The 15,317-nt window shown below is 44.6% G+C and overlaps 1 protein-coding gene across 2 annotated transcripts in view; it reads right to left on the reverse strand.

Moving 5' to 3' along the window:
• The window catches only part of MAP3K20 (mitogen-activated protein kinase kinase kinase 20), a 168,867-nt gene extending 164,926 nt beyond the window's left edge, over positions 1 to 3,941 (reverse strand). The window contains exon 1 of one of the 2 annotated variants that reach the window (XM_040643848.1): positions 3,778 to 3,941. The gene's annotated coding sequence lies outside the window, so the exon portion shown is untranslated. The remainder of the gene's footprint in view (positions 1 to 3,777) is intronic. The other variant, XM_040643858.1, reaches the window with a different exon arrangement.
• Between the last annotated feature and the right edge of the window lie 11,376 nt (positions 3,942 to 15,317).

The raw sequence follows: 15,317 nt of genomic DNA on the forward strand, positions 1-15,317 counted from the left end.
TAAGAAATCTCTGCCATTCTTCCCTCCGCAAAATGGAACTGCATCACCCCGCGCGGGGGGCCGGGCTGCAAAGCCTAACGGTGCAGGTGCATTCATCCGAACCGGGCTCCTCCTCCCACCGGCGTAGGCGGCACTGGGCAGACGGCCTGTGAACAAATCCGCGTCCCAGGAGTCGATTTTACCTTAACGTCTGGGGGAATAAACACGCCACGTGTCTGTCCACTGGTTTGTTCAATAAAGTCAAACAGGACAGAAGAGAATGCAACATTCACATGAAATACAAGATTTTAAAGAAAGTGCTTGTTTACATGGGGGGGGTATCTGTGGCTATATTTACAGATCCCTGAAGAAATACACTCTTCTCACCATAGGATACTTTGGTAGAGAAGTTTCGGAAGCGAAGATTCACTTCATGACCTTTAGACAGCGATTCTTGCCTTCTCTTTTTGGTTTTCCTACACAGAGTCCAGAAAGAAGGAGTTTAGCTCCTGAAGATAAGCTGTGCTCAAAGCCAGCTGTAAGAACGGTTCCAAGTAACTTTGGTTTTGGTCTTCTAGGTCATAACCTTCCCCTATTCATATAACTCCCAAGTTCTTCAAATTCCCCATGTAGATATTCAAATGCAATAATCTTCAGATTCTTTCCCCCAAATATCCTAAAGCTGTACCTAAACACAGACGTACACAAAGCTGCTTTACGAAGCCTTGTACTTAAAGCAGGAGAGTAGCCAGGAAAGCCCCCCAGCCCGTTTACTCGCATGAAGTGTGCTCTGGGAACCGGGCCAGCCACGGAGGGCAAGCCTTACCTGGGTAGAGGTGAAACGAGCAGCTTTGCTCTGTGTCTCACTTGGGACTGTGGGGAACACTCTTCTCTACCACTCGGGTATGGTGGCTGAAGTTTCGGGTGCTGGTTCAAGCATTTCCACGTGCTGTCTCATACGCTTACGCAGCAAGCAGGTATCACTGTCCCCCATTTACACATGAGAAAATGCACGAAGAAGGGAATGAAAGTTCCCCAAGCTAACCACCTAACCTACAAGTGACATGACAGGATTCGAACTCAGCTCTGACTTCAAAGTCGTACCATTTTTTTTTTCACCATGTCTTTTTTCCACTGTATCATTCTGTCCCCTCCTTCAAATTTGCTATTTTTTTTAAACAAACCCTTTCCTTAGGACAGTAATCACTAGATTGCTTATTATCCACCTAAAGTTCAATTTGAGGCTTTAATTTCCTATTAACAATTGTGATGCAGGGTTAGGGTGTCAATGCGCGGCTGCTTTGTTCCTCACAGAATCTTCTCCTGTGTTGGGATTATTGAACTGCTATTAGGGCATAATCGATGCTTCAGCTGTCCGTAGGAGGGTCTGACACAAAAGCACCCACGTATCAGGCAAACCAATCTAAGCTCCAGCATTTATAGTTCTCTTTCCTTAACAGGTACCGTTTTCTGGTCACAGCTGGAACTCGGGCTTATTTGTGTGTAGCGGGGCAACGTTAACAGCCACAACACAAGTAGCCTAAATCTTCCCTGCAGTAAGACCAAAAGGTGCCTTACCTATTCCTATTACATTTTGATAAGACACCCTCCCTGTCAATCTGTCCTGGGTAGAATAAAATGGAAAACAAATGATCCAAATTGATTTTTATTTTCAATATCTCTGGATACAGATACAAGGCTATCTTATTCCAAGAAGTACTATATCACCACGAACACCTTTTTCTGGTTTTAAAAAGAAAAAAAATCATTGATTCTCTCCTCTTTTCTCTGAATCTAACAATTTCTAAAGACTGTCCATTTTTCTTACTCCACACTAATAGCTTCACTGTATGCCTGACCTCTTTTCATGAAACATCATTGTAATTTCCCCAGTGTCTTCTCTGACTAGATTATTCCCTCCACACCCCTCATAACTCCTGTTTATAGTTTTGTAGCCCTGTCAAAGTCAGTTTCACTGCTCATTCCAGATAGGCACTCAGCCAATATATTGCCAATAACACTCACTCTTGTGCTAACTTAAAATACACAGTGCAGCTTGCCAAGTTTCCTTATTTGGCAAGAAGGTCCCTTAGTTCCCAAGATCTTTGACCATCCATTTTTAGATCCAAATCCTCCTGCTTAATATTTGGATATTTCTCTTTTTAATGTGTCTTATGTGTTCCCTAAAAGAGTAAGAAGAGATCAGTCATCTATTTGCTTTCCTAGACAAGAAAAGGGTCCTTGCCATTGCACTGTGGTCATTTACGCTGGAATTATTACCACTATAATGTCTGAATCAAACAGCATTTTCCAGGTTAAAAAAAAAAAACCTCCCAGAAAAGTTATAATAGGAATTATGTTGTGAAAGACTAAAATAAACAGTACACATTGCTTTATGGGACCATTTTCCTTTATCTTAATTCACTCTTTCCAAACAAACCAAATTCATGTTCATTTGCAATCTCCCTAATCTCTCACTATTGTAGCAGGAACTTTAAACAAAGGCTCTACAAATGACCAAAACCATAATTAAAATGCATCCGTCTTGTATTTTTTTGAAAATCAAAAACAAAAAAACAAAACACCGACGTGGAATTTCACTGTGGAGATAGGCCTACTACAAAGAAGTCATTAACGGTCTTGAAGCATTTGTTTATTTTTGTCTTTCAGTGTGTTTGAGGGTTCGGATCCACTGAATCCCGACCGTTCACTTCAACTGAGGTCAGGAAAGCAAGGAGGCTCTCCTAAACCAGCTTCAGGGATAAAACAGGAACATACCTTAGCAACCATCTTAACTCAGATAGCCTCGCGTTAATTCTGTAAGTGGATTCGAATACAGCATTATTAATAGAGAGCTGCTTACTGCAGTATCATCGGATCGGGCCACTAAACGATGTTGCTTTCGTTATTAAAGAAACTAACAAAAATACTAATTAACTCCTCCATCAACAGTGCTTATGCAAACATCTCGAAGCTCATCAGAAACACACATTTTCAGCAATCTAACAATGACCTGCCCCGTTTTTAGGCAATTCGCAGCCATCTCGCCAGGTCCGTAGTAAAGTTGGTCTGCAAGCTGTCAGGAGCAAGCAAAGCGTGGCGGCGGCCTCAGCTTGCCTCTCCCGGCCTGGAGCAAGTCTCGGAGCCCGGGGACCGAGGGGAGCAGCACCCTCGCCCCCCGCGGGAAGTAGAGGGGGCCGCTGGAGGGTGCGGGCGGCGCGAGCTGCACGCTGCCCCGGGGAGGGCCGGGGAGGGCCGGGGAGGACGGCTCGCGGTGGGAGAAGCCGCCCGGGCCGGTGGAAAGCAGAAGTTAGTGGTCTCTCTTGGCACGCACAGCCCTCTGCTGGGAAGTGGCCCGCGCCCTGCCCTGATTTGGAAGACTCGCGTTTCGCCTCCCCGAGGGGCTGGCTCGCCCGCGGCAAGGCCCGCGCTCCGGGGCGCGGGGCCCGGGGTGGCAGGCGCGGCCGGCGGGGTCCCGGCGTTCGGCGAGGGGAAGCGGCGGCCCCCGCGCCCGCGCCGCGCGCAGGGCCGGGAAAGCCCGACAGGCAGCGCCAGCCCTTCCGGACGCCAACTTCTACGTGGGACCGGCCCGAACTTCGCCGGGCCCTCTGGGCCGCCGCGCGCACCTCCGCGGGCGCCGGGCACGCTCGCTCCGGCCGCAGCCGCCTGCGCGGGCCCCGGGCCGGGAGAGTGCCCAGCAGAGCCCCGCAGGCCGGCAGGGCCTCGGCCCCGAGCCTAGCGAGCGCGGCGGGCCTCCGACCCACCCTCGCCCTCCGCGGCCTCCGGCCGGCCCCTTACCTGGCTCCCGGGCCGGGCGCGAGCAGCAGCCGGGGGCACCGAGGCCCCGCGCGCGGCGAGGGCAGGGGCGGCGACCCGGGGGTCGAGAGGACGGCGTCCCGCGCGGCTCCCACGCTTCCGCCCGAGTCAGGAGTTGAACATTCCGCCTCTCCGCCCCGCGCCAATGAGGAAGACAGTCACGGCAACAGCACCACCTACCTCCGAGCGCGGAACGGCCGGGCCTCTGTGCCCGCGCCGCGGCTCAGACGCGCCGGCCGGCGGGGCGTGGGGAAGCTGGCCGGCCTCCCGGGCCTGCGCCCCCGAGGGCTCCGGCAGCCCCCCGGGGGGAGGGATGGAGGGACTCGGTGGGAAGAGCACCTGCCCTGCAGTGCGGGGCGCCGGGAGAGGGAGGCGGGCCTCTGGGCCTCTCGGTAGCTTCACCTCATTTTAACAACTTCCCATCACCTGTGGGGTCAACTCAGCCTAATCAAGCAACATTTACCTGGTCAGAGGCGCTGGGAATACTAGGAGATGGAAGGCTGCTTCGTGCCCTGCAGGAGTCAATTATCTGGTTGGGAAGGGCACACACCTGAAAGATTTTTCTAGGAGATAGGGCTGAAGGCTGCCTGGGTGGGACCATCCGTAAATACCCATGGAATGTTGAGGAGGGGTCATGGTCTGCTGCCCTGCTTGGTGACTTTAACAAAACGGAGTTAAGATGAGGACGCTAGAATTCATTTCAGGTGTGAGCAAGAGGGGGCCATAAGTACTGGGAAGGCAAGTGATTGTTAATTGGGAAGGATGGTTCCGCGGAGGAAAGGTGAGAGGAGGTCTCAAAGGTACCGGCAGCATTATCCAGGGGGTTGAGTTCTGATTTTATCATCTATGGGCGTTGGGGAACTGGGGGAAGTTAGAATCAAAGGGTTAGGGGCGCCTGGGTAGCGCAGTCGTTAAGAGTCTGCCTTCGGCTCAGGCTGTGAGCCTGGCGTTCTGGGATCGAGCCCCACATCGGGCTCCTGGACTGGGAGCCTGCTTCTTCCTCTCCCTCTCCCCTGCTGTGTTCCCTCTCTCACTGGCTGTCTCTCTGTCACATAAATAAATAAAATCTTAAAAAAAAAAAAAAGAATCAAAGGGTTAAAATAGGTGTTTGTGTTTGAAGGGTGATTGAGAGAGAGAGCAGTCCACGTGGTTGTGGGATGGGTTGCTAGGGCAAGACTGGGAAGCAGCAAGAGAGGTAAATACTGTCACCACCCGGTGATGGGATTGTGAGGACCTGAGCAGGAGAGTAGGAGATGAACTTGGAAAAGGAGGAATGGAATTGAGAAACATGTTTCAGGAAGAGGCCACAGAAGTTGGGGGTGTGGAAGAGAAGAAGGAAAGAGTTTCAGACCTGGGTGACTGCAAGAACGGTGGTGCCGTTGACAGAAATAGGGATCTGTGGGGGGGAGGCTGGCTTCCTGTTGAGTTCGAGGTCATGGGAGGCAAAACAGGTAGACATGCAGCAGTTGAAATGAGAAACAGAGACTCAGAAAAGAGATCACGAGAGAAAGAGAATTGTAAATCTCAGACAGTTGAAAATATGAAAACAGAGGGTTGGGTGAATATAAGCTAAAAACACACCACGTTCTCGACTGTTATTCAAATTACTGAATTTTCCCTTTTGGTGAGAAGTAGAAATTTTAGCACTGATGGATTCTATTTTGGTAACTGAGAAATGAGGATTGATGAAAACCGTCATGCTAACCAAATTCCTGATGTAGGTAATCAAATAATTCTAAAAATCATCTAAACATGAAGGATGAAGTAAGACTCCTCAGGAGAGCCCCATGTCTCATGTGACTCCAGTCATTCTACCTCACCAGGCACTACCCTGTGATGGCAAAGGCACTAGACTGGGACTTAGAGAACCTGGTTTCTGATAAGTTCTACCACTTATCAGCTGGGGTACTTCGCTAGACAGGCCTCGGTTTTCTCCTCTGCAAAATAAGGGGGCGCAGTTAGATGTCAGCCACAGGCTCCAGCTTTAAATTTGAGGCACATGTCTTTAGAGTCTTAATATTTTCACCACATCCCCCTTTCTTCCCACACATTTTTCCTTTGTTCTATTTTCCCTACATAACCAGCAGGAACAGTGAACACAAAAGGGTAGTTTCACAAATATGCTTAAATGATAAGCTGGTAGGCATTCTCTTATCTTCCCAACCAGGTTGCGAGTTCCTTGAGGTCATATCTTATTTCTGTTGTATCTGCCCACAGCTGAAATAAATGCATAATTGTGTGATAAACTGGACGCCTCAAGTCTGACTCTTCTTTGGTCAAGTTGCCTGTTTCCTTATGACTATACTGAGCTCTTTAAGCCCCAGACCTAATAAATATAGTCTAGTGCTTATTCCCATGGCTGACTCTGCTTTTTCAAGCCTTCAAATCTTTTTTTTTGAGAGCATATTGGTTAATTCTCACCTGTGTAGGTTTATAAATGTGAATAGCAAAAACAAAAGAGACCTAGTCAAACCTCTGTTATCAAGCCTTCCTATTCCTTTACTTCAAATGTCTCTGCACTAAAAATAGATGTACTCTCAGCAGTGGGGTGGATTGGGAGTCCTTAGCACCCTCTTATATCCAAGAACACCCTCCAAAATAAATATGCAATGTCAGTAAAAACAGTGTGTATTTGCTATGCAAATAGAGCTTAAAGAAAAAACTCTTCTGGTCCCCCATTCAGTTGTCTCTAAGCTCCTCTTGAATAGAAATTCTGAAACTGCCACCAGCTATGGGTGGATCAGAAAAGTGCAGACATAAATTCTATTAAGGATAGAAGGAAAGGCAACTTTTAAGGAAGAGAGCATTCTGATTATCCTTCCCACCCTTTGTAGTGATCAGCGCTCTGAGGCACATGGGGAGCCAGGAGCATTTTCTCCAGCCATCTCAGTCCTCCATGGCAGACTGTGAGTGGTCTGTGTCTAGACCATAGCTAAGAATTACCAGCTTTTACACAAAGGCTAGTGCTCTCCCTCCTGCACCATGCTGGATCCCTGGGAAATGAAGACACATGGTCACACATCCTTTAAGATAAGCAACCATGACCTTAAAATCAGGAATGAAGCCCAGGTCATTGTTGGAACTTAGCTTTCACATTTAACGTAAGGACCGAAGAATTCACAAGAATATTGCGGGTAGCAAATTTGCTTAGGTGTTCCGGGGCCTGAAAGGAACAGGAGGGCAAGAAGAAAAATTGGGGACTTTGGCACAATGTGTTCAACAAGCATTTACTGAATGGCAGGCACTCTGTTGAGCAGATAATCACAGTGACCAAGACGTGGTCTCCGTGCTCACAGAGTTTGCTGAGCGCAATGGAAAACTAGAAAAGACACAAGTGATTGTACTGTGGTATGCTCTTAGGAAGGCAAGGATGTGGGATTACAGCAGGGCACGGAACACGGTTCTGAGAGGTCAAAGAACCTCCATGTCCATGGGAGAAGAATGAAGTGAATTTGCTGGACAGAAAGATGGGAAAAGTCTTACAGGCAAAAGGAACAGTAAGTACAAAGGCCCAAGAGCATTTAACAAGTTCAAGGAATAAATCCTTCAGCTGAGTGAAGGCGTTGCCAGGCGGGAGTAATCACTCTGGTGATGGTAGTAATAGAAGCAGCAGGAGCCGTAAGATTGCTGCTCAGGATAATAATAATAGTGATGGCTGCTGTTCACCGAGTGCTCAGGAGCTAAGCACCGAGCTGAGAGCTGTACACGGACTGTGCATCTGACCTTCACAACAACCCTGTCGGGCAGTTGGAACCATCATCCCACGCTGTAGGAAAGGAAAACGTCTTGGAAAGCTTTAGCAACTGGTCTTCCCTCAGGGAGCAAGAGGTGGGCTTTAGGGCTTGTTCTTCTAGAGTAAGCGATTTTCCAACTTTGGGATCTAAGGACCCCTTTACACTCTAGAGTGTTTGAGGGTGTCCATAGTTTTTGTATAGGTAAGTTATATCTATCAATATTTATCATTAGAAATCAAAACAGAAATCTCTTTAAAATTCACTTATGCTACCATAAATAACATATTTTAGTGAAAAGTAAATACTGTGCAAAATTAAAAAGTGAGAAGAATGTCATTGTTTTATATTTTTGCAAATCTCTGTAATGTCTAAACGAAGACAGTTGGATTCTCCTATCTTCTTCTGCATTTCGTGTAGTCCGGTATCACACCACATGTACCCTTTGCGAGAGCCTACGGTTCGCTCATAAGAGAGTACAGTGAAAATAACACCTTAGTGTCTTTCGGCGATGAGTTTTGACCCTACGGACGCGCTGAAGGGGTTCCTGGAGTGCACGTGGAGAACCGTTGCTTTAGAGGGTCTGAGGCGCTCCGGAGCTGGAGGCGCTCAGTTGCCCTGTGTCCTGCCTGCCTCCAGCGGCAGCGTCACAGGGCAGCTGCCCAGAGGGGAAAGAGAGCACTTGGCTGGACCTGAGATAATCTGGGATGCGGTGCCAGCCCTGTCCCAAAGCAGCTACCCCTGAGTTGGGGCCAGACTGCCTGATGGTCATGTGAGATGGTAAAGCCCTACTTCCCTTTGCGTCCGGACCCTAGGCACGGCTTCGCTGGCCATTGTTCGCGTGCTATTCTTCTTGGATACCCTCGATTTAAAATGTGACCAAATCATAACTGAGTTTGTCATACCCTTTCGGCATTGAGCCTTGCCATCTCTCCTGTTGGCTCTTAGCCCTACTTTATTGCAAGAAGCTCATAGGCTTCTTCCCCAAATATAGAACAGTTGGTATGATTTTCCAGCAAGATCCTAGAGTTCTTATTAAATGCCATGATTAAATGGAAAGCTGGTCATTGCTTTGAATGTGAGCACCGGGAACCAGCGTGGACTCATTGAAATCAAGACGTCCCGACAAACTTGGTTTTCTCGGCTGGAATCAGAGAAACTTTGAAGCACGTGCCTCAGTGAAACATGACAGAGTCTCTCATGACGACTTTATAAATCAGAAGGGGATTTTAATGAATGACAATACAATACAGTAAATTGCTGTTAGTTTGAAAACACCTTCAAAGGTGCACCCCAAGAATGCTAATGTCACTCAGGGTGCAGTGCTCCCTTCCAAAGGGTTTCTCATGGTATGTAGCTGGGCTCTGTTCTCTATCCTGCCCTGTCAACATTTCTGCAGTTTGGCGGAAGACCCACGTGGCATGCCTATCTGATCAGGGAATAACCTGTATTTGGATGGAATACCTAACACAGCCCATAGAAGAATTGTATCAAAACTCAAAACCTTTACTCAAACACTTTTACTGACACTTTGCTGTCTGCTAAATACATCCGAGATCCTTAGGGCACACGGTCTGATCTGGATTTTCCTCACCGACACCATCTCCCGTCTTCGCTGGCCCGACGCTGCCCACCTCCCAGCGCCTCCACCCCTTCCCTGGATTTTCCTCCATCAGTTCTCACCCTCAGCATCACACCTGGCCACCGGGAATGCGTTATCCTCCCTTCATCACACGTGTGGCAGCGGCAGGTTCTGGTCAAAGAGAGCGTGCGATCTTAAGGGAAATAGAAAATGGAATGAAAATAGTCATGTTTCTGAAATGGAGGGTTCTGCTTTGAGACAATAAATAGACCCGAGCTTTCATCCCCGGATAACTGTATCTTAGCCCCAGGTGAGCTCGCAGGACACTGGAGATACATTACTTAGTTTCTCAGCATCTCCAGAGCCCCCAGACGACCCATCTTGCTGTCCTCCTGGATGAAGCAAATTCAGACCCAGACTTCCAGACATTCTAAGAAGACCAATGATATTATCCCATATGGCATTGAGGATATCACACATTTATTCGATTTGGGCCCATGTGATTAAGAAGGAAAACTCTTCTATCTGATGATATCTGGAAAAGCAAGAACTGTATTTCATAAGGTGATTATTAGTTCCAATGAGTAAATGCTCATAAACAATCAAGTGACATCGACCATCTTTTATATGCAATTTTCAGCTCTCTGTAGATTTTTCAGGGTAAACATTATTAGATGATGATACCAATATGTAATCATGTGCCTTCCCTATTCACTAGTCATTCCTTTCTTTTCAATAAGCAAATTTTTAAAACTATTTTACCTGGTCTGTTTTCTTCATTTTGCTTGCCTCCAGGAAGTCCGCAAGTAAGCAATATAGTTCTTCTGGTCTGCCTGTAGAGGGGATGACGGGTGAAGGAATGACTCCTTCCCAGCAGCTGGCCTACGACCTCTCAAGAGTGGACTAACCAGTTTATTATACCGGAAATCTTGATCAAATTTCAAAGTCACTTTTCTATCCACATCTCTTTTATATTATTGTTTCTCAAGTCGAAATTTTTTCAACGAATATTTTTATAAGTTTTATATGTCTTTTTTTTTTGTTTTGTTTTGCCACCGTTGGCTTTCCTGAACTTTTTAAGGTCCATTTGTATTAAATTCCTGTCCACATTGTTGTTTGTAACACCTTCCAATTTAGTATCATCTGCAAATTTCATTAACATGCTATTTACTCCCTCTTCCAGATCATTAATAAATGCTATTTCTTATGTATTAAATTTTGCGGTCGAATAGATTTAATTTGCTGTTGTAATTTCAATGCATGTTTTCTAAAGATACAATGCAGTTAAGAATGGTCTTAACATAGGCTTAAATCCATCCCCAGTTTATAGTTATTTTACTATTATGCAATCCATTTGTGTTCTCTAATCAGCACTGTTGTGAGCGCCATTGAAGCAATAATCTATTGATTTTCTCTTCCCTCTTTTTCAATACAGTCATCATCTTGGCTTTAAATGCACAGCAATAGCAGAGTTAGAACTATTGTTGTACTCTAATCCACAGCTATTTATAAAAGGAAATTAAGTCTTTCTTCTCCGTGGATATTCTTCCACTGATGTAAGAAATACCCTACATTTAAAAAATTATAACCATAATATTTTATTTTCCTAAGAGTAGTTTCAGTATTCTAAAAAGAGATAGATTCTAGATATTTTCTTAAGCAAATGTAATATATATATTATATATAAATATTTATATGTATAAAATATATAAATATATAAATTATATATAATATATAAATGCAATATATGTGTATTAAATATATGTGAAATAGCATTAAATATGTGTGAAAAGATAATATGTATATTACAGAGTGTGTGTGTATATTTTCTTTTCTTATAAATCTATTCACTGCTTCCCTGACACCTAGAGAATCTGGGGTGACTTTGTTTTTTATAATAGGCTTAGACATGTTACTTTCAAATCAGAGAATGAGGTTCATTAAGCCTTTGCCTCACTTTCTGTCACACATCATCTTCCGTCCTAGGCCTTCCATAGCGCCGGCGTCCATTTTCCGACGAGATGAGGTCTCTGACGCGCCACTTATTTCTGTCCTTACGTTCACATATAGCAGCTCAATCACTATGCACGAGGTTAGTCTTCACGTTCCTACATATCACAATTCTCCTCACCACTGACTACCAGGCAAAAGTAAAAGAGTCGAAATAACTGGGTAATTGTCTTAGTGTTTTACTTCATTAATACAAAGCAAACCTTACCGAACTGTTATGGCAAACATTTCAAAATAATTATGTCAGATTTGCAAAATCCTACGGAGCTATTTCAGTTGAGTAATCAAAATTCAACCTCACTTAACCAACCACGGCCTGTCTATGGAACCAGTTGATCTGGATCGTTTTGCCATGCAAATTAGTTGCATAAAGCCCTCTAATGAGTTTCCGTGTGTTAGATTTCACAGTTTGTTATCTAGCAGCAACATCCCCAGGCTCTGGAGGAAGTAGTATCAGATGTATCTCCAGATGATGCAGGTTATTTCCCGTCCTGAGGGATCTGGACGCAACAAGTTTTAGTGTTGACGTGCTGTGAGCGACGCTCATGGGTATTCTCGAAGTCGTCGGCTCTACCTCAGTAGTCTTACCTCCGATATGTATGTAGATGGGCGTCGAGTTCAAGCTCTCGCCCTTTCCCACACGTGGTCAAGTCCGATTGGGACTTGAGGGGTCTTGATATGTAAGAACCCGATACCTTGATGGACCCCTTGAGAGAGATGTGAGTGAGGACTTGGACGGATCTAAAACTCAAAGATGAAGGCTGTCAATGCAATAGAGCGTAGGGACTAAGAACATGGGCTTAGGAATTAAATAGACCTGGACTGAGGTCTGCTGCTTATGAACCGTGTGACCTTGAGTATTTTACTCAGCCTCTCAGGCCTCAGTTTATTCATCTGTAAAATGGGGACCATTATGGGTTTTTTTGTTTGGATTAAGTAAGTAAATATACACACAGTGTTTAAAACAAGACCTCGCTCAGAGTTAGTGTTCAGTAATGCTATGTATTATTATTGTTATTATCAGTCGTGTTCTACATGCTAAACATTTGCTATTATTATTGCTGTTATTATTACTATTATTATTCAGTTACCTGTATTATTTCTGTTTCCTCTGGAGTCCGTTTTTCTCTTTATTTCCCTTTACTTTTCTCTCTTACGGTACTAGTTTGCTCAGATATTTGGTCGTTATTAGTTATTGTTTATGTTTAAGAATGAAAAATTATGTTGACTATTTTAGGTAACTGGCATGGATTTTCTCTGCTTCTGTGAAGTAGACTTTTCTCCTATAGGACATGTCCACGAATGTAAGATTCAACGGGAACCTCAAGTACGTAGAGGGACAAGCTGCCTGGCAGGCGTGCTTTCGGATATTTTCATAGTTGACTCAGCCAGCACAGTAGAATTAGTGCTAGCATGCCTTGGACTTTTTCTTTCTCACATTGTGAAGTTATAACCCATGATAACTAAAGAGAACATGTGAGAGATCGTGTTGGAAGTGTACCCAGGAAAAATACTTAGGAAGAGTAGCCCAATGGATGAAAGATTTGCTACAACTTGAGAGGCCAGTTATCAAGATGGTAAAGATCAGGAAAAAATTAGGAATTGGTAGAAGTCCTCTGATATTATGAAGGGTATCAAAAATATCATTGCAGCCTCTGAGGATCTGTCAAAAATAGCAGGGGGAAAAACTATCCCCTAAGCTTATCATGACTTAGAGGATTTTAAGAAAAAGGAAGAGTGATGTCAATGTGCATTCTGGAAACTTATCTCCACAAGGAAAGGTAATGGTTTGGTTAGGCTCCTGTTGCCGTGAATGTTATGTCCACGCTGAATGTATGCTAGAGCGCAGCAGAATTGCCAGAACTCTGACATTTCAGTCTTTCCTGCTTTCTTTTCCCATTGGCTTCTGAAAAGGAAAATAAAAGGAGAGAGATTTACTTTCCCGGTATGAATTATGAGCTAGTTTGGGTTTTAAATAAGACCATTTTTTCTATTATAACAATAATTTTTTTTTTTTTGTCTTTTGTACTACCCCTCTAAAGTGAATGACCCTGATAACATTAGGGTCTTCTGTTTGCTGAGGACGACCAACATCTTCATCCTCAGGCGGAGTGGAGATTTTCATGTTTGGAGCCAGGGCTACAAGAAAATGAAGTTGATTCGCACAAAAAAGAAAATATGGCTTTGGGTCCCCACGAATGATCTGCAGACTAGAGGGGTGGAGAATTGGGAGTGGGAGGAGGAGGCCATATGATTGGTAGCAAAGAAGAAAGATTTGAAAGACAAGATATGTCCTGTGAGGCTTTTTTTAAATGAAATACCATGGGATTCTGTAATAAAAACCCACTCTCCATCTTTTCTACAACATAGTCAGTAAATCTACGTCCCTCAAAAATGCTTCAATTTCAGTGGAATCAATTTTAATGAACTAAGGCATAGAGAATAATATGAGAACACGTATGAAAACAACCCCTTGGCTTAGGAGATAAGGTGTTTCAGAAGTGTCTTCCTGACTATGAGTGGATTCTTTATGGCAAATGCAGAGAAATGTTGCATCATCCTGTGAAATGAAAGACTTCCCATGGCATATATATGCTATATGAGATTTTTATGAAGGACCACACACGCACACCGACTTCCATTTTGAAGACAAATTTTAGAGAAAAATACACCCAAGTCTCTTGTCTAAACTACACTTACAATATTTTGGTAAAATTAATCTCGTGCTTTTGTTCCCCAAACTCTTTTTCTTAGTTTGTGGCATGAAAAGCTGGGATAATCTGTTCTCTTGGGGGCACAAAGAGAGGGAGACACCATGGCCTCATAGTTAACAACATATGTTCTAGAAACAGATTATACTTGGTTTGAAACCCCAACTCTGCCATAATTTAAGCATGTGACCTTGAGCAAGATAATTTCTCTCAGTGTTTCCTCATCAGTAAATAGTAAGACTCTTCATCTCAGGTATTTAGAATAAAATTCTGTGTGTATGTATCTGGCATACAGTAGGTATTCAAGAAATGGTAGGTGAAGTGACAGGTTGAAAAGCATTGATTACTGAACCAGTATATCCAGGAAATTTTCTTCTAAAGTCAGCAGTCAGAGATTTTTGTATTCAAAACCCTGTAGTCCTTACTGATCGTGCTTTTCTTCTAATTTTAAGTGGAAGTACAGAATTTCCTCTTTTCCCACCCCAGCAATCATCTGCTGCTGCTCAGATTTCCCTGCCCTGCTTACAGACTATTCAGTTGCCCCAAAGATGCTTTTTCTAATGCGTAAGTAAATTCCACACATCAGGTCTGTGCTACAACTGCGTTATCTCAGTTCTTCCCACAGTCCCGCCCAGGCAAGCGTTTCCATGTTGACTTAATGTTATTCGTTTGCTTGTGTTGTTAGTGAAAACAAATTCTTAATTAAAAGGACCGAGCATCACCTGGCTCACACAGAGTGCCACAAGCAATCATCTCTAATTTAGTGTACCTTCCGGCTCATACGCTCAATTTAATTTCTGAAGCCAGAAATACAAGTGGAGTTTATAAGGGCCTGTGAGCATCAGGTGAGAGGAGATCAGACCCACGAATCGAGAACTTCCTTGGGAGGAACTCATAACAGCATGTAACTGTTTCTAGGTGATGTGGACTGAACACGTAAATGAATACCCAGGTCAGGTTAAAACCTAACTCCTTGGGGCGCCTGGGTGGCACAGCGGTTAAGCATCTGCCTTCGGCTCAGGGCGAGATCCCGGCGTTCTGGGATCGAGCCCCACATCAGGCTCCTCCGCTATGAGCCTGCTTCTTCCTCTCCCACTCCCCCTGCTTGTGTTCCCTCTCTCGCTGGCTGTCTCTCTCTCTCTGTCAAATAAATAAATAAAATCTTAAAAAAAAAAAATCTAACTCCTAGTGTGATCTGTGGATGACTTATGTCACACTTGGTTTAGCCTCTGATCTCCTCCTTCATACGTGAACATTTGATCTATTGGTAAAAATTCCAAGTCTTATCCTATCTTCACCTTTCCCCTCTTTCACTCAGTAATTTGAAATGTTTTCCAGTCCACTGCAAATTAAGATGGGTCTGTTCGAGATAATTCGATGATTGCAGCAACAACGTTGTAAACTTGGCATACATTTGGGGTAAAGGACAAAGGATGTGGGTAAAGGCCAGGCTCTCCAACTGCTCCTTCGCCTCAAGTCAATTTCCGT

This window comes from Ursus maritimus, unplaced genomic scaffold, assembly GCF_017311325.1.
Source record: "Ursus maritimus isolate PB19 unplaced genomic scaffold, ASM1731132v1 scaffold_1, whole genome shotgun sequence".
In the NCBI taxonomy this organism is placed as follows: domain Eukaryota; kingdom Metazoa; phylum Chordata; class Mammalia; order Carnivora; family Ursidae; genus Ursus; species Ursus maritimus.